Source organism: Macaca nemestrina, chromosome 20 (genome assembly GCF_043159975.1).
Source record: "Macaca nemestrina isolate mMacNem1 chromosome 20, mMacNem.hap1, whole genome shotgun sequence".
NCBI lineage: Eukaryota > Metazoa > Chordata > Mammalia > Primates > Cercopithecidae > Macaca > Macaca nemestrina.
In genome coordinates, this window is record NC_092144.1 from 64,314,638 (window position 1) to 64,327,748 (window position 13,111).

Sequence of the window (13,111 nt, forward strand, 5' to 3'; positions counted from 1 at the left end):
ATTTTTGTAATGAGTTTTTTGGCTCTGTAAAATCAGTCTCTTTCTTTTTTTTTTTTTTTTTTTGGAGACGGAGTCTCGCTTTGTCGCCCAGGCTGGAGTGCAGTGGCCGGATCTCAGCTCACTGCAAGCTCCGCCTCCCGGGTTTACGCCATTCTCCTGCCTCAGCCTCCTGAGTAGCTGGGACTACAGGCGCCCGCCACCTCGCCCGGCTAGTTTTTTTGTATTTTTTAGTAGAGACGGGGTTTCACTGTGTTAGCCAGGATGGTCTCGATCTCCTGACCTCGTGATCCGCCCGTCTCAGCCTCCCAAAGTGCTGGGATTACAGGCTTGAGCCACCGCGCCCGGCCCCAGTTTCTTTCTTTCTTACAATGTCTATTTCATCTTCCACCTCTTGTGTCATTTTACTGGGTTAGATTCCTTAGATTGGATTTCAACTTTCTTCCGTACCTCAACGATCTTTGTTTGGCATCCAGATTCTGAATTCTACGTCTGCCGTTTTAGCCATTGCATTAAAAATCACAGATGGCCACATAATAAATGAAAGTAGCACTGTACCTCTATCACCCCATCCCCCAGTCAGGATCAGCTTGGAATAAAGAGGGACTTCTCCTTGATGGAAAAAGCTGAGAAAAGAACCTAGCAGCTTCCATCAACACTTTGGACACCTGTAGATCTCACCATTGGAGATTCCCTTTCACAGATGCTAAGCACAGCTGATGGAGCTACCCACCACACAGCTGCACTCACCCAGGAGAAAAGACCGACACTGTGCCCCACTGTCCATGGCCGTTGTGGCTCTGGCACTATGCCATTGTGGAATGGGATCCACTTCTGGATCTCCGGGGGACACGTAGCCACAGCATCCTTCCATTGCTGAGGGGTTGTCACCGCTGAGCCAGCCTTGCCTAGTGGCCTGCCATCCCCGGGCTGAGCTGCTGCTATTCACTATCCTGTTGTGCCAAGCTGCCATAGAACCGCTCTATCCACCTTTCCCAGTAGCAGATGCATCCTGACCCTCAGGCACTGAGCTGAAGTGGAAATGGTGCCCTGGGTTTCACAAGAGTAATGACCCTGTGCCTGTGCTGATGTGACAACCTGTGTAGTAGGGTTCTCCAGGGGGACAGAACTAATGGTGTATATATATGTGTGTGTATGTATATATATGTCTGTGAATATATATTATTATGTTAGTGTATCAGTCAGGGTATATATATTATTATATTAATGTATTAGGGTTCTCCAGGGGGACAGAACTAATGGTGTATATATGTGTGTGTGTGTATATACATGTCTGTGAATATATATTATTATGTTAGTGTGTCAGTCAGGGCATATATATTATTATATTAATGTATTAGGGTTCTCCAGGGGGACAGAACTAATGGTGTATATATATGTGTGTGTATGTGTATATATATGTCTGTGAATATGTATTATTATATTAGTGTGTTAGTCAGGGCATATATATTATTATATCAATGTATTAGGGTTCTCCAGGGGGACAGAACTAATGGTGTATATATGTGTGTGTGTGTATATACATGTCTGTGAATATATATTATTATATTAGTGTATTGGTCAAGGCATATATATTATATTAACAGAACTAATGGTGTATATATATGTGTGTGTGTGTATATATATGTCTGTGAATATATATTATTACATTAGTGTATTAGTCAGGGCATATATATTATTATATTAATGTATTAGGGTTCTCCAGAGGGACAGAACTAATGGTGTATATATATGTGTGTGTGTATATATGTATAAAATCATATGTATGTATACATATGTGTGTATATATACACATATGTGTATTATGTGTATATATATACACACATATGTGTATATATATACATACAGAGTATATATACTATTATATTAATGTATTAGGGTTCTCTAGAGGGACAGAACTAATGGTATATATGTATATATATAGATATGTGTGTGCATATATCATATATGTATATTATATATACTGTATATATGTGTGTATATACCATACCATACAAATATATACACCATACATATATATGTATATACACCATATATATATATGGATGTTTATTAAGTATTAACTCACACTGTTTTACAAAATTAGCCAGGCGTGGTGGGGTGCACCTGTGGTCCCAGTTACTCGTGAGGCTGAGGCAGAAGAATCAGTCGAACCCGGGAAGCGAGGTTGTAGTGAGCCATGATTGTGCCACTGTACTCCAGCCTGGCGACAGAGTGAGACTCCATCTCAAAAAAAAGTTAAAATTAAAAAATAACTCACACTATCACAGCATCCCACAATGGGCTGTCTGCAGGCTGAGGAGCAAGGAGAGTGAGTCCGAGTTCCAAAACTGAAGAACTTGGAGTCTGATGTCCAAGGGCAGGAAGCATCCAGCACAGGGGAAAGATGTAGGCTGGGAGGTTAGACCAGTTTCATTTATTCACGTTTTTCTGCCTGCTTTGTATTTTCTGGCAGCTAACTAGATGGTGCCCACCCAGGTAAAGGGTGGGTCTGCCTTCCCCAGCCCACTGACTCAAATGTTAATCTCCTTCTGCAACACCCTCGCAGACACATCCAGGATCAATACTTTGCATCCTCCAATCCAATCACGTTGACACTCAGTATGAACCATCGCACCCTGCATCCTGGTGGAACAATGCCCTGGCCTCCGAAATCAGCCATGTCTTCCATGCCTGAGCTAAAGTGACACCCTGCCTCTGGACAAAGTGGTGCCATGGCTGAGCTGAGCATCCCCGGGGTGATCTGACGTGTTACCCCATTTCCCAGGGAAATAGAGTATTGACTGAGCAGAGATACATGGCCCTGTAGACTGAACAGCTGTGGTAGTCCGCTTCCCTAGAATTAGACCAGCCCCCTTGAGTCCGCGCTGCAGATACGCCTCTCTTCCCAGGCAGTGAAGTAATCCTTATAACACTCCCTATTTCCCAGGGCCCAATAAGCACCTCCATTTGTCTATTCTGGGGTCCCTGCTGCTGCTGAACCTGGCCTCATATGCTGTAGGAGATTTATTTACTTTTATTTTATTTTTTTGAGACAGAGTCTTGCTCTGTTGCCCAGGCTGGAGTGCAATGGCTCAATCTTGGCTCATTACAACCTTTGCCTCCCGGGTTCAAGCGATTCTCGTGCCTCATCCTCCCGAGTAGCTGGGATTACAGGTGAACAGCACCACGCCCGGCTAATTTTTGTATTTTTAGTAGAGACAGCGTTTCACCATGTCAGTCAGGCTGGTCTCGAACTCCTGAACTCAGGCGATCCACCTGCTTCGGCCTCCCAAAGTGCTGGGATTACAGGCATGGGACACCGGACCTGGCCCATTTATTGTCTTTATAGCTGTACCTATTATGTATATCATCTACAGCTTTCTATATCCCTGTTTACATCTACGGTAGCAGAACCCCCAAACTGCAGAGTCTCATTCACAAACTGTTCAATACATCCAATTTTAAGAGGCCATTTCAATGTTCTTTCGGTACCAGTAAAATCAAGCCACTGCATGGTACATATCTCAGGTCTTCCCCAGAATATCCTGTGGCCATGTTCTCATTCCCTCCACTGATTTTGTGGGCATCTGCATTTCCATTCTGAGAATAAGTCTTGGGCTATTTCGTTTAAACACGTCAGGCATTCGGAGTCCTCACAGACTCCTTCCATGAGCTCCGACAAACCCATTTTCAGCACGAGCATCCACTGGACTAAGGGAGGTTTGCTGCCCCCTCCTGGGTCGAATGTGTTCCATGTCATCAAGTCGTTACCAGGTGGATTGCTGGTCCCTTCTATGGATGGCATCACATCCAGACCTCTCTGCTGGTCACAGGTGAGACTTTCAGCTACAGTGGTGGCTACATGGTCCTTGGTGAGAGGGAGTCGCTGGTGTTGGGTCCATGCATGTCCTCCTTTCTTGCTCCATGGCTATCCCATTCATGGGCCCCTCCTGCTTGCACTGGGACTGCTGACCCCACAGCTGGATGGACTCCACCGCATCAATCCTGTACTCCACCTGGTGCCTGCCCCCGCTGTGGACTGCTCTTGCTTGCTTCTCAGGGGTAGGCGCACGGTGGGGAGTAGAAATTTCTCCCGTCCTCACCCAGCCTCAGTCTTGGGCAATTTCTTTCTTTCTTTCTTTCTTTTTTTTAAATTATACTTTAAGTTCTAGGGCACATGTGCACAATGTACAGGTTTGTTACATATGTATACATGTGCCATGTTGGTGTGCTGCACCCATTAACTCGTCATTTACATTAGGTATATCTCCTGATACTATCCCTCCCCACTCCCTCTACCCCATGACAGGCTCCAGTGTGTGATGTTTCATGGTGTATATGTGTGACATTTTCTTAATCCAGTCTATCATTGATGGGCATTTGAGTTGGTTCCGAGTTTTTGCTATTGTGAATAGTACCGCAATAAACATACATGTGCATGTGTCTTTATAGCAGCATGATTTATAATCCTTTGGGTATATACCCAGTAATGGGATGGCTGGGTCAAATGGTATTTCTAGTTCTAAATCCTTGAGGAATCGCCACACTGTCTTCCACAATGGTTGAACTAGTTTACAGTCCCACCAACAGTGTAAAAGTGTTGCTATTTCTCCACATCCTCTCCAGCACCTGTTTCCTGACTTTTTTTTTTTTTTTTTGAGACGGAGTCTCACGCTGTTGCCCAGGCTGGAGTGCAGTGGCGCGATCTCGGCTCACTGCAAGCTCCGCCTCCTGGGTTCCCGCCATTCTCCTGCCTCAGCCTCCTGAGTAGCTGGGACTACAGGCGCCCGCCACCGCGCCCGGCTAATTTTTTGTATTTTTAGTAGAGACGGGGTTTCACTGTGGTCTCGATCTCCTGACCTTGTGATCCGCCCGCCTCGGCCTCCCAAAGTGCTGGGATTACAGGCTTGAGCCACCACGCCCGGCCTGTTTCCTGACTTTTTAATGATCACCATTCTAACTGGTGTGAGATGGTATCTCATTGTGGTTTTGATTTGCATTTCTCTGATGGCCAGTGATGATGAGCATTTTTTCACATGTCTGTTGGCTGCATAAATGTCTTCTTTTGAGAAGTGTCTGTTCATATCCTTTGCCCACTTTTTGATGGGGTTGTTTGATTTATTCTTGTACATTTGTTTAAGTTCTTTGTAGATTCTGGATATCAGCCCTTTGTCAGATGGGTAGATTGCAAAAATGTTCTCCCATTCTGTAGGTTGCCTGTTCACTCTGATGGTAGTTTCTTTTGCGGTGCAGAAGCTCTTTCATTTAATGAGATCCCATTTGTCAATTTTGGCTTTTGTTGCCATTGCTTTTGGTGTTTTAGTCATGAAGTCCTTGCCAGTCTTGGGCAATTTCTATGTCTGTGGGCCTCGGGGGTGGGGCTCTCTCAGTGTTCGTGTCCTCCTTCCCCTTGGCAGCTGGATTGTACCTGGTAGCTTTGGTTGATTAGGGCAGGAATTTCCTGGCCCTCTCCTGACATTTGTATATCTGGGATTATGGTTTCAGAAAATTTCCTCTGTACTCCTAGTGATAGACTCTTAAATCTACCTTGTTACGTCCACAATGGGTTGTTTCCTGTATTGTGAGATTGGCAGGTTTTGCCCATCCTCTCCCAATGACTTAAGTCTTTTTCTACACATGGGAGAAGTATCTACACATGGGAGAAGTATCTACACATGGGAGAAGTATCTACACATGGGAGAAGTTTCAGGCCATGCACAGTGGAAGGTAATCATGTCTGACCACAAATTTCGGGTCTCCACCTTACTTCTAATCTATGTTGTGAATGTCCAGTTGAGATCCACGGAAAAGAGCTCGTGGCTGAATGTGAAGTGCTCCTCCGTCTTAAGTTCCCAGAGATCCTCGTCTCTTGGAGGCCAGCAAACACCGACTCTTGAATTCCTGACAATTTCATCCGATTTCTCTTTCCCAGCTTGTATGGCAGCCTCCCACTCTCGTGTGTTCTGCCTCTGTAGAGGCTGTCATGGCATCCTACTCCTCCTTGGAATTCAGGTTACCCCGTTGCTCCCAGAGCTCGGATTTCTGATGGTCTCAGGTGAAATATACATTATGGAGTTGATCTGAGTTTTACTCGTGGTTAGGATGGCCGTGAAGCTCTTTTTTTGGCGGGGGATGGGGAGGCATGGAGTTTCACTCTTGTTGCCCAGGCTAGAGTACAATGACACAATCTCTTGGCTCACTCACTGCAACCTCTGTCTCCCGGGTTCAAGGGATTCTCCTACCTCAGCCTCCCTAGTAGCTGGGATTACAGGCATGTGCCACCACACCCAGCTATTTCTTTGTATTTTTAGTAGAGATGGGGTTTCATTATGTTTGCCAGGCTAGTCTCAAACTTCTGACCTCAGGCGATCCACCCGCCTCAGCCTCCCAAAGTGCTGGGACTATAGGTGTGAGCCACTGTGCCCAGCTAGTGAAACTCTTTCCAGCTTCCCAAACCCTGGGCAGAAGCCTGGATATACATCATTTATTTATTTACTTAGTTATGTGACATAACTCACACCATATGAAATGCACCATTTTTTAGTGTACAAATAAATGGATTTTAGTGTCTTCACTATGCTGTGCAATCACCATCCCTACCTCATCCCACAGCATTTCCCTCACCTCAGAAAGAACCTCTTAAGTACTCAGTCCTAATTCTCCCCTTCCCTCAGCCTTAAATCACTAGACTACTTTCTGTTTCTATGGCTTTGTCTATTCTGGACATTTCATATGAATGAAATCACACCAAATATACATCCTTTTGTAGCTGTTGATGGAAAAGAAGTGGTTACCATGAAGGAACTGAAGTTTTCCAAAGACAAAATTATAATGTGGCCTGACAGAAGAAGCATAGAAATTGATAACAAAAGCAAATCCATCGCAACGTACCATGAATCTGGTCATGCCATTATTGCATATTACACAAAAGATGCAATGTCTATCAACAAAGCTACAATCATGCCACAAGGGCCAATATTTGGACATGTGTCCCTGTTACCTGGTGATGACAGATGGAATGAAACAAGCCCAGCTGCTTGCACAAATGGACATTAGTATGGGAGCAAGAGTGGCCGGGGAGCTTATATTTGGAACTGACCATATTACAACAGGTGCTTCCAGTGATTTTGCTAATGTCACTAAAATAGCAAAGCAGATAGTTATCAAATTTGGAATTAGTGGAAATCTTGGAGTTATGACTTACAGTGATACAGGGAGACTAAGTCCAGAAACTCAATCTGCCATTGAACATGAGATAAGAACCCTTCTAAGGGACTCATACAAATGAGCGAAACTTATCTTGAAAACTCATGCAGAGGAGCATAAGAATCTAGCAGAACCTTTATTGACCTGTGAGACTTTGGGTGCCAAAGAGATTCAAATTGTTTTTGAGGGGAAAAAGTTGGAAGTGAGAGGAGAACTCTCTTGATATGGATGCTTTGCCAGTTTTATTGCAAGATTGTAAGTAGCATTGCAGTAGTCTCCTTTTTGCAACGCTTTCTCCTCATTCTCGACGTGATGTAATTTAAGGGTGTGAAACATTTTGTCAATCTTTTGTCACATTTACTCAATTTTGGTTATTCCCATCGTGACTCCTATTGCAAATCAGCGTCCTGTGGCAAATATATTAAAAAAAAATAAAGAATTATCAGGATTAAGGACAGCTCATTTGGGAAATGTCAATTAGTTATTAAGTTGAAAGTAACTAATGATTTTATGGTTGATTACTCTACTAGATGTGAATAAAAATTCTCCTTTTTTGCTGGGCGCGGTGGCTCATGCCTGTAATCCCAGCACTTTGGGAGGCCGAGACGGGCGGATCACGAGGTCAGGAGATCGAGACCATCCTGGTTAACATGGTGAAACCCTGTCTCTACTAAAAATACAAAAAATTAGCCGGGTGTGGTGGTGCGCGCCTGTAGTCCCAGCTACTCGGGAGGCTGAGGCAGGAGAATGGTGTAAACCCGGGAGGCGGAGCTTGCAGTGAGCTGAGATCCAGCCACTGCACTCCAGCCTGGGTGACAGAGCAAGACTCTGTCTCAAAAAAAAAAAAAAAAAATTCTCCTTTTAGCCTTCTATATACATCAGTGGCAACTTAATTAAGATGCATTATGTTCCAGATTGACCATAATCTAAATGTAGAGAATTGTAAGCATACAGTTGCAACTCGAATTTAAATGATTATAACCTTTTGGCACGGTGTGGTGTCTCACACCTGTAATCCCAGCACTTTGGGAGGCTGAGGCGAATGGAAGGCTTGAGGCTAGGAGTTCGAGACCAGCCTGACCAACACAGTGAAACCCTGTCTCTACTAAAATACAAAAAAAAAAATAGACACCTGTGGTGGCGCACGCCTGTAATCCCAGCTACTTGGGAGGCTGAGGCACAATAATTGCTGGAACCCAGGAGGCAGAGGTTGCAGTGAGCTGAGATCACACCACTGCACTCTAGCCTGGGCAACAGAGTGAGACTCTGTCTCAAAATAAAATAAAATAAAATAAAATAAAATAATTATAACCTTTCAAAAGTGGAAAAAAAACAACAAATGTATGTCCTTTTGTGTCATTATTCATGATAGCTAAATAGTGAAAGCAACTCAAATGTCCATCAATTGGTGAATGCATAAACAAAATGTGATACAGCTGTAGAATGGAATATTCTTCAGTCACATAAGGTAACAAAGACCAGTGACATGTTATAACATGCATAGACCATGAAAACATGATTCTACGTGAAATTGGGTTTTTGTCATTGTTGTTGTTAATGTGATAAATTTATTTTTATTTATTGGTTTTTTAAAAAAATTCAATAGTTTTTGGGGAATAGGTGGTGTTTGGTTACAGGAATAAGTTCTTTAGTGGTGATTTTTGAGATTTTGGTGCATGCATCACCCGAGCAGTGTACACTGTACCCAGTGTGTGGTCTTTTATCCGTCATCCCCCTCCCATTGTTCCCTGTGAGTCCCCGGAGTCCATTATATCATTCTTGTGCCTTTACATCCTCATAGCTTAGCTCCCACTTATGAGAAGAGACGATGTTTGGTTTTCCATTCCTGAATTACTCCACTTAGAATAATGGTCTCCAACTTCATCTAGGTTGCTGCGAATGCCATTATTTTGTTCCTTTTTATGGCTGAGTGGTATTCCATGCACACACACACACACACACACACACGTTTTTCATATGTTTGTGGACCGTTTGTGTATCTTCTTTTGAGACTTGTCATAAAGGGAACTGGATTTGGAGGGAACAATTTTATGGCTATTTTTCAGTATAATCATCAGGTGAATATAGTGTCTCTTCAGCCAGTGTTACTTTAACCCATTGCCTGTAGCCAGGAAGGGAGACGTTTATCACAGAGACAGGCACCAACCTGGGATGCTTTTCCTCAAAGGTGAGTGACTGTAGTGTGAGCCCTAAATTTCAGTGCAGTTTGGTCCTGATTTGGCACAAGATAATGCTTTATCCACTGACGTGAAGTGTCCAGGTGTTTTTCGTATGGTTTTGTTGCTGAAAGACACAACACCCTCTAATCTAAGGCATCCTCTCCAAATCCCACTGAGGCACAGGAGCGGCACTAGGGAGGGGGTCCCGGAACTTACTGCGAGAGATTCGCCTCCTGAACCCCGGGCGGATCCTCCCCACCCTGGGATCTCTGCGAACCTCTGGGGTCTCCTATTCAATCAGGACCAAGTTGTGAGGTGGGATTCCTCCCAGGCTACAGTCTCCCCGCTCCCTCTTTCAATTTCATCAAGACAGATCAGGAGCGTGAGTGTGGGAGTCATGGCGTCTCCTCCCACAGCCCCTGGCTGTGCAAATGGAGGAGGCCACAGTTCCTGGGTGGAGTAAATCTACTGGAAGCCTGGGTTCTCCGTCATGAGGCTGTCCCGTCAGCAGCCCCACAGGAAGGGGAACTGCCCTCTCCGGGAGGCTGGCTTCCATTTCCCCAAGGCTGGGGCTGGGGCAGGCACCAGGCTCTCTTCAGATACTTCATACAGAGATGGTATCTCCCTGACCCTTTTCTGCTATTTACCCCATCGGTCCTTATCTCACCTCAGGACATAGGAGCCAATAGACCCAGCACCTTTCTGAGTCTGTCCTGTCCAAGTGAGGGTCACTGGGGCCTTGTTCTTCTTCTCAGAGCCTCCCCGTGGGGTCTCCTTCCTTCCTTCAGCCCGTCCATCAACACAGCATTGTGGGATCCTTACCATGGCGGCCCAGCCCTGGGGATGCTTCAGGGAAGCTGCAGGTCCCTGCTGCAGGGCAGACTCAGATCAGCAGAGACGCGTCGCACACCTGGCTGTGAACTTCAAGTTGAGCTGCAAATGGCAATGAGAAAAAAGAAGAAATAAAGAAATGCTGACTCTTCTTTTGTCTTTGGAGTCTGGGTTTTATTTCTTCCAGTTTCCTTCTTAGACTTCCCTCCTTTTTTTTTTTTCTTATTTTTTAACAGTGTTCACCTCCCCCTCCCTTAAAAGTAACCTCTGAGTCATTCCTGCCTCCTCGGTGTCGCTCCCACCCCCAATCCCGCTTCCTTGGGCATTCCCCTGCATCTCAGTCTGCCTTCAAGGGTTTGGAAACAAGTACTTAGTCTTGAGTTCTGATTTCGGGGTGGGATAGGGAGTTAATTTTTTCTGAATTGCTGACCTTCACCCCTGCCTGCATGACCTTGGGCAGTAAGTCCCATCTCTGAGCCTCGGTTTCCTCATTTGGGGCCTGTTGTCATGAACCCCCCTCCTGAGCGGTTCGGGGGCCAGTTGTGCCTGGGTCATGGGAGGGCCTCGGTCATGGCACATTTCCAGAGCGGGTTAAGACTCGAGGGGTGGACGCATGTGTGGATGCTGGTGTTGGACTGTGCAGTCACAGTGAGCGACTGACGTGCTCAACAGCCCACATCTGCTCCCAGCACTGGGAAAACCTGTTTACAATGTGTCTGAAATATGCAGCCACAGTCCTACGAAGAAAATGAGAAATGAAACTTCCTGTCATAGGCAGGAAACCTTAAGAAGCAGAAGAGGTCAGAGCTGAGTGGTGCTGGTGACTTGCGATGTCAGGCGGTCACTAAGGGGGAGGTTTCCACCTCTGTATGAGACAGAGGAGAACCCCCGGGCCCTCACACTCAGGGAGGGATCATGGTTTTGGACGGAAGTGGGGAGTTGTGGCTCCTCCTCCCCTGTGTTTGTGGATGGCACTGGGGTATCTCTGCCCATTGACTCAGGTCCATGGTCACCCCTGAGCCGCCTCCTCCATGTGTGCGAAACAGATTCACTGCAGCGTTATCACACATGGGCGTCTGTCCCACATGCGAGCCTGAGGCTCACATTGGACCCTCCCCTGCTGGTGACAGCCCTGAGCAGACTCATGTGGCACTGGCGGGTGGCACCATCTCCCCTTTTCCAGCCTTAGCTCCCAGCACAGCCCTGGTAGAAACCCTCTCTGGAAGGTGAGGCATGTGGGAAGCATGTGTCCAAGAATGACAAGAAGGAGGAATTGTCCTCATGATCAAAAGTGCTATGATGGGCCGGGCACCGTGGCTCATGCCTGCAGTCCCAGCACTTTGGGAGGTCAAGGCGGGTGGGTCTCTTGGGCCCAGGAGTTCAAGACTAGCCTGGGCCACACAGCAAAAACTCTTCTCTACAAAAAATACAAAAATTAGCTGGATGTGGTGTCATGAATAATGGCCTCCAGCTCATCCAAGTTGCTGCAAAACTCAATTCCTTGTACAACTGTTGCAAAAAATTAAAAATACCTAAGCAGATACCTAACCAAGGAGGTGAAAGATCTCTACAAGAAGAACAGTAAAACGCTGCTGAAAGAAATCGTAGATGGCACAGCAAAACAGAAATATATCCCATGCTCATGGATTGGAAGAATCAGTATTGTGAAAATGATCATACTGCCCAAAGCAATCTTCATATTCAATGCAATTCCCATCAAAATGCCAATATCATTTTTCACAGAATTAGAAAAAAAATCCTAAAATTCATATGGAACCAAAAAAGAGCATGAATACCAAGCCAATCCTAAGAAAAAGATCGAATGTAAATTTAATACACATATCCTAGGCTGAATTGCGGGGCTTTTTTTATTTTTTCTTTTTGACAGAGTCTCACTCTGTTGCCCAGGCTAGAATGCAGTGGCATAATCTCCTCTCACTGCAACCTCTGCCTCCTGGGTTCAAGCAATTCTCCTGTCTCAGCCTCCTGAGTAGCTGGGATTACAGGTGTGCGACACCACGCCTGGCTAATTTTTGTACTTTTAGTAGAGACAGGGTTTCACCATGTTGTCCAGGCTGGTCTCAAACTCCTGACCTCAAGTGATCCACCTGCCTCGGCCTCCCAAAGTGCTGGGATTACAGGCATGAGCCCCTGCGCCTGGCCTGAATTGTGGGTTTTAAAATGTTATTTTTATATTACATGATTTTCAACTCATTAAAAAAATACAAAGAGGTCTGGCCTGGAAACAACAACAACAACAACAACAACACAAATCCTAAAATTATTTCTTGGTAAAAATGCAAATTATTTCCAATGGATTTGCATGCTCATTGGGATTGGAACTTCCAACACCAAATTCAGCACCAGGAGATACTAAAGAAATGCCTTCAGAAATTCATGGTGAGCGAAGAATTCTATGTTAACCCAAATTACTAAAGACAAAGGTAAACGACCTGTTGGCAGCTTGTCTCACACATTAAACCCAACACGTCAGGCTTCATCTTGAGAAACGGGGACGGGTTGGCCGTAGTCACCTTAACCATTACATGTACTTTCCCTTCTACATCTTTTTCCTTATGCTTTATTTAATATAATTCAGGACATAGGCACGGGCAAAGATTTCATGGCAAAATCACCAAAAGCAATTGCAACGAAAACTAAAATTGACAAATGGGATCAAATTAAACTAAAGAGCTTCTGCACAGCAAGAGAAACCCTTATCAGAGCAAGTAGACAAGCTACAGAATGAGAGACCCTTTTTGCAATCTGTCCATCTAACAAAGGTCTAACATCCAGAATCTACAAGGAACTTAAACACATTTACAAGAATGAAACAAACTCATTAATAAATGGGCAAAGGACATGAACAAACACTTGTCAAAAGAAGACATCTA

The 13,111-nt window shown here is 45.0% G+C and overlaps 1 pseudogene; it reads left to right on the forward strand.

Moving 5' to 3' along the window:
• The first annotated feature begins 6,808 nt into the window (after positions 1–6,808).
• On the forward strand, positions 6,809–7,614 carry LOC105496999 (ATP-dependent zinc metalloprotease YME1L1 pseudogene; annotated as a pseudogene).
• The last annotated feature ends 5,497 nt before the right edge of the window (positions 7,615–13,111 follow it).